We start from the raw sequence: 6,729 nt of genomic DNA on the forward strand, positions 1-6,729 counted from the left end.
GATATCACTAAAAATGAATAAAAGTCCCAAAACATTTTTTGAATAATTGGTCGTTGTGCACAGTAAAGAGAAGCCATAAATTACTACCTAGGCTAAGTATAGCGAAGCAATGATTATTATTTCTTTACTAATGCATGTTTTCCAGTTACACTGTTTATATACAAATAGCTATTTTACATAAACAACTGGATCAAGTGGTAAAAGTAATGTAACAGGTCATGATGGAACACGTTATTCAATATCAGTAATGCAAGAGAAAAAGTTCAAAGTCACACATGAAAACATGAACCCTGCCGTATCACTACAATAGTTTAGGGGTTTCTCTATTAAAAGAAACTGCTGAACATCACCCTTATATCATCCATTTCATACAGTTAATGTTCAGCAGAACCTCAAGTTGAAGTAAATATTTTGTATCGGACCACCAACCATCAGCATAGAAAGACACCTAGATAAAATACTTACTGAGTGGCATAGTAGTAGGTGCCAGGTGCATCGGGTTCATTGTGTCAAGAACTGCAACGCTACTGGGTTTTTAACGCTCAACAGTTTCCCGTGTGTATCAAGAATGGTCCATCACCCAAAGGACATCCAGACAACTTGACTACTGTGGGAAGCATTGGAGACAACATGTGGAACGCTTTCAACACCTTGTAGAGTCCATACCTGATGAATTGAGGCTGTTCTTAATATTGGGGAGGTGTTCCTAATGTTTTGTATACTACACACCAGAGGTAGTGATTATCAGAACACATATAAATGAGAGTTAATAGACGTATTCATGTTGTACTGAAAGTGGACATACAACCAACACATATTGCATTGCCTATATGCTGTGGTAGTGTCCATTTAAACGTAACTAGTTGGCACTAAGCCTTAAAGTCAGAGAGCGTGAGAAAAAAAACACCTGGACACTTTTACATTTGACCACCACTTAATCTAAGACCTATTATTTAATGAACTGATGAAGAACAAGGCTCAATTACTAAATAGTTACTGCAATTTAAATGTACGAATTTAACAATACATGGTACAATATGAATGTGCTACAAGTATGTATATTTGACTCTAATCTTACTCTTCTCTCTGTATTTACACAACCTTCCTAAGGTATCTGAATAGACAGCCATGTTGAATTTTGTAAATAGATTTACAGACTGCCAATATAGAATGCTTTCAATGCCTTACATTTGAAATGAGTTAATTTACAAGATAAAACACATTGTGGGGATCTTCACAGCATAATACATGTTCTGACGAAATATTTAATTTCATAATCAGCTCTGTTTTTGCCGAGTTTCACTTACAATTGTAAATTCGAGTTTGTGAATGTACAATTAGCCCCATAATTAAATTTGCTATGGTGATCCGCTTAGCAAAGTCAGCCAAAACTTAAAACCAACATTAATATGGAGAAGTCAACATACAAGTGTAAGTAGAAGCAAATGTAAATAAAAAACTCCTGATCCCCAAAATGGGAGAATTAAACAATATTTATATTTTTGAGAGTGTGGGAATGGTCCGTGGACACTTACGGGACAGTCATGACGAGTGTGTTTAATTTGGTGCTCATGAAGGACAGGAAACACACATAACTCTATCTCTTAAAGTGTACATTTCCCAGCTGTATAAGATGAATGAATACGTATAAGAATACTTTTGAAGAGCTAACAATGAGATTTAGTCTTCTAAATCAGAATTGGTTGTTTTATGGTAATTTATGCACAGTCAGTAGCCACGCCCAGGTGAGCACAAACATGATGAGACGGCCCCTTTTCTACCAACGTATAAAAGCCCCCGTGACGCAATTCACACTAGACCACGGTGTAAGCTAAGGTGGTAAATGGTTGAATTTCTAAGACCATACAGCGTGTAGCGTTGGCTACACGACTAGAAATGGTTAAACTCTAAAACGTTGCCACAGAAGGAGCAAATCTTATACGAGGCCTCTTCAGTAGCTGGAAATGTACGTAGCCTAGGACGAAGAATACCGATAACCTCCGAAACACCTATTCTATGCGACAACATGGGTATGCCTGATGTATCCACTAGGAACGCAACCAGAGACTTTTCTGTCGATTCCCTCCAGCGTATGGACCTGCGACAACAGAGAGAAACAGCAACATGTTATTAAGTAACCCATGTATGAACTAATTGTGAGTGTGTTTTATGTAATTCTGTGATTGATTAAGTTAGTTAGTAAATAAATCATTAAGCCAATTTGTATATTGCTGATTCATGATTCTATGCTAGGGTTCGTGCAGATATCCAAGGGTTTGCGACATTCAGTAATGACACTGATGAGGTAATTCAATTCATTATTAATAAGTGTTTTGACTGTTTTGATAAGATATGAAAATATCTGAGGAGTTATATTTGGGAAATTGACACTATAAACACAATTTTTTCTGTGGTGCCCCGACTTCCTCGTTAAAGTTACGTGATTATTTTTATTGCGTAATTAAATTACACAGAGAATTGATTTGATAGTATACAGTCTTCACATTTAATGATAGTCAACGACACGAAAGAATATAACTTTCTCTGACATCACACTTATACATTGTAATTTTCGATTTACCTGACATAGTAGGATGGCTAACATTCGATGTCTGCGAAGGCGTTGTCTTCTAGCCAAGATATGAAATGCAATCATAATTGACTGTAGTGCATAAAAGGCACACACAACAGTTCCATGATGACTGAGAACACAACCGTGGGATGAACAAGTGACATTTCTGGGCGGTCCATTTTAAAATGAAATAATTCCTCCCTTGCCCTGCAAGTGTCAACTCATCAGACGTCATGATACGTCATCACTTTTCTGCTCTTTTGCACACCAGTATCTCTACTTGCACATCACAATCTGCTCATCTCTCACTCCAGTGTTAATTTGCTAAATTGTAATTACTTTGCTACTATGGCCTATTTATTGCCTTACCTCCTCATGCCATTTGCACACACTGTATATAGAATTTCTTTTTTTTCTATTGTGTTTTTGACTGTACACCTGTTTATTCCATGTGTAACTCTTTGTTGTTGTTTGTGTCACACTGCTTTGCTTTATCTTGGCCAGGTCGCAGTTGTAAATGAGAACTTGTTCTCAACTAGCTTACCTGGTTAAAATAAGGTTAAATACTTTTATTTTTATTTTATTAGAAGTGTCCACTTAATTTGAGGGCTGAGGGGAGAAGGTGTGTATTTTAAGTGTTTGGAATGCATCCCTATTGTGTTGTATTGGGATTGTGCCACAGAGCATTATGGGGGTTCTACGTGGTGAGAAATTTAGTGACGTTGGATAGAGATAGTTGAGCATTTTTTTGATATTATTCAATTCAAATTAGTTTTTTTTAATTACAGGAGAGCGAGGAGGTATATTACAAATAGTTTTCTTGGTTTTAGAACTTTATTTTTGTGTGCAGTTAGCAAGCCAAATGTACATAAATGACACAAATTCCGCTAGCTAGCGTTACCAGCGCGAGTGTGCAGTTATCTCCTCCAGAATGGTAGAATGGCCAACGCTGCCGAAAATGTTGTGGATTTTTTTGGTTGAAAAACCATTTTCATTCTCTGGGGTACACGGAAAAGGTGCGAATCAAAAGCGAGGGTCGACCTCTGCTTGAGATCGGTTTCATGAAGAAGATGAGGGCGTTCAATACTAACTGGTATCAAAAGTAGAACTGGTTAATAGGGAGCCTGTCATCAAGTCGCCTGTACTGCCTGCATACAGCCTAAACGCCCTGTCCATCCGATCAGGGTAAACTCATTGGTAATATGTATTTATAGTCCATTTGTGTCAGGAGAAAATGTGATCAAATGTAGTATATATATTAAATTGGGCTGGCTATGCTGCCTATACGTTTTTAATTCAAAATTATTAACGGGAATTCATCAATCAACATGATAGTGATGGCAGACAGATGTGAGTAAAAAACAATGTAAGGCCAACAGTTGCATAGGCCTAGGTATAGGTATGATGCAAATATGCATAAAGCAAGCTCAGCCCTGTGAGTTATTGTCACGTTCTGACCTTAGTTATTTTGTTATGTCTTTGTTTAGTGTGGTCAGGGTGTGAGTTGGGTGGGTTGTCTATGTTCCTTTTTCTATGTTTTGGGATTTCTGTATTTTGCCTGGTATGGTTCTCAATCAGAGGCAGCTGTCAATCGTTGTCCCTGATTGAGAACCATATATAGGTAGCCTGGTTTAACTTTTGAGTTGTGGGTGATTATGTTCTGTGTGTTCCACACGGAACTGTTTCGGTTTGTTATTTCACTTTGTTATTTTTGTATTTTGTCGTGTTCAGTTTGTTCTATTAATAATGGACACTTACCACGCTGCACCTTGGTCCTCCTCTCTTTCTCCCAACGACGGACGTCGCAGTTATATTGTCTATGTGTCTGGGTTGAGGAAATCCGCCTCCTAATCTAGTCTAAATACAATTGATATGAACAAATATAAGGTAGCTCCAGTTTGACAGGTCTGCATCCCCCCCAGGAGTTAAAAAACAACATTTGACCTGATTAGGAAAAACTGGTCCCATCAGAGCCCATATAAAATGTTTTTACAAGTGATTAATCACTGTGTTACCTTATAGGGTCCAGAGTCTTCCTAGTTAGATTAACATGTTAGGAAAAACTCCAGGCCTCGGGGGGGTAAACATTTCCCCACCTCTCTGGGACCTATTGTGCTACCAGTCAGCTTGCAGTTGTCAGGTATGTGGATGATCAGGGATTTATTCAGGAATGTTTCTTGGGCTACTTTGTACAAAGCTGTCATCAAAGCAACGGGTGGCTATTTGAAGAATCTCAAATATAAAATATATTTACATTTATTTAACACTTTTTGGGGTTACTACATTATTCGATGTGTTATTTCATAGTTTTGATGTCTTCACTATTATTCTACAATGTAGAAAACAGTAAAAATAAACACCCTTGAATGAGTAGCTGTTCTAAAACTTGACCGGTAGTGTATATACAGGGTATAGTGTGTGTATGTGTCAGGATATGTTTTGTGTCAATCAAATTGATGGAAATGTTTCCCTCAGAAAGCAAGATGGATTGTATTGAGGAGAGAATCAAAAGAGCTTTAAGACACCGCCCTTATGTGGTAAATATAAAATATGTATTTGTTTTGTCCTGTTTTTGTTATATTATCACCTTTTAAATTGAGTGATGTGTTGACAGTTGAATCCAATTAGGGTAAACACCCCTGATTCTGTGATGTGGCTAACCGGCAAGGTGCACAGAAGGTCAAAGCCTGTAAGTCATATCTGACCTAAAAACACATAAACATTAGTTATGCATTCTGCAATGAGAAAAGTTGTGTTTAATTTGTTCTTTACTGTTTACAGCCAATCATTGTGAGCTGTGGGCAGGACCAAACATCTGGGGATGGAGCATCAATCCAGAGCCTCTCAGCCAGGTCATCTCTGCTATTCCCATAGAGACACAACAGATAGATCAATCTGTTGATTCATATGGCCATTTTGTTTGGCTTGGTTAAATTGACAATCAACCATTCAAGATGCTAAAGAATCGTATTCTATGGAAGGTCCTTGAGAGTAAATGCCAGTGTATTCTATGGCTGCCATGAGTACATGCCTTTCTCTGTCTCCTCAGTCTGGAAGGGTGACTCGGCTGATGAAGAGAAAATATCATGACGTGATCTCATCCTCCAGTTCTGATGACTTTTCCATCTACTCCTTCACTGACTGAATCTGAGGTAAAAGAGTTGTACCCTAAAAATCAAATCAAATCAAATTTTATTTGTCACATACACATGGTTAGCAGATGTTAATGCGAGTGTAGCGAAATGCTTGTGCTTCTAGTTCCGACAATGCAGTGATAACCAACAAGTAATCTAACTAACAATTCTAAAACTACTGTCTTATATACAGTGTAAGGGGATAAAGAATATGTACATAAGGATATATGAGTGAGTGATGGTACAGAGCAGCATACAGTAGATGGTATCGAGTACAGTATATACATATGAGATGAGTATGTAGACAAAGTAAACAAAGTGGCATAGTTAAAGTGGCTAGTGATACATGTATTACATAAGGATGCAGTCGATGATGTAGAGTACAGTATATACGTATGCATATGAGATGAATAATGTAGGGTAAGTAACATTATATAAGGTAGCATTGTTTAAAGTGGCTAGTGATATATTTACATTTCCCATCAATTCCCATTATTAAAGTGGCTGGAGTTGGGTCAGTGTCAATGACAGTGTGTTGGCAGCAGCCACTCAATGGTGGCTGTTTAACAGTCTGATAGCCTTGAGACAGAAGCTGTTTTTCAGTCTCTCAGTCCCAGCTTTGATGCACCTGTACTGACCTCGCCTTCTGGATGATAGCGGGGTGAACAGGCAGTGGTTCGGGTGGTTGATGTCCTTGATGATCTTTATGGCCTTCCTGTAACATCGGGTGGTGTAGGTGTCCTGGAGGGCAGGTAGTTTGCCCCCGGTGATGCGTTGTGCAGACCTCACTACCCTCTGGAGAGCCTTACGGTTGAGGGCGGAGCAGCAGTTGCCGTACCAGGCGGTGATACAGCCCGCCAGGATGCTCTCGATTGTGCATCTGTAGAAGTTTGTGAGTGCTTTTGGTGACAAGCCGAATTTCTTCAGCCTCCTGAGGTTGAAGAGGCGCTGCTGCGCCTTCTTCACGACGCTGTCAGTGTGAGTGGACCAATTCAGTTTGTCTGTGATGTGTATGCCGAGGAA

The 6,729-nt window shown here is 38.7% G+C and overlaps 1 long non-coding RNA gene across 1 annotated transcript; it reads left to right on the forward strand.

The window, feature by feature from the left end:
* Positions 1–3,276: 3,276 nt before the first annotated feature.
* LOC135567623 (uncharacterized) lies at positions 3,277–6,527 on the forward strand. The gene is made up of 3 exons (XR_010462375.1): positions 3,277–5,109; positions 5,201–5,261; positions 5,354–6,527. It is a non-coding gene; the product is annotated as an uncharacterized LOC135567623 (long non-coding RNA).
* The last annotated feature ends 202 nt before the right edge of the window (positions 6,528–6,729 follow it).

The sequence above is a fragment of the Oncorhynchus nerka genome, unplaced genomic scaffold, assembly GCF_034236695.1.
Source record: "Oncorhynchus nerka isolate Pitt River unplaced genomic scaffold, Oner_Uvic_2.0 unplaced_scaffold_1947, whole genome shotgun sequence".
Lineage (NCBI taxonomy): Eukaryota > Metazoa > Chordata > Actinopteri > Salmoniformes > Salmonidae > Oncorhynchus > Oncorhynchus nerka.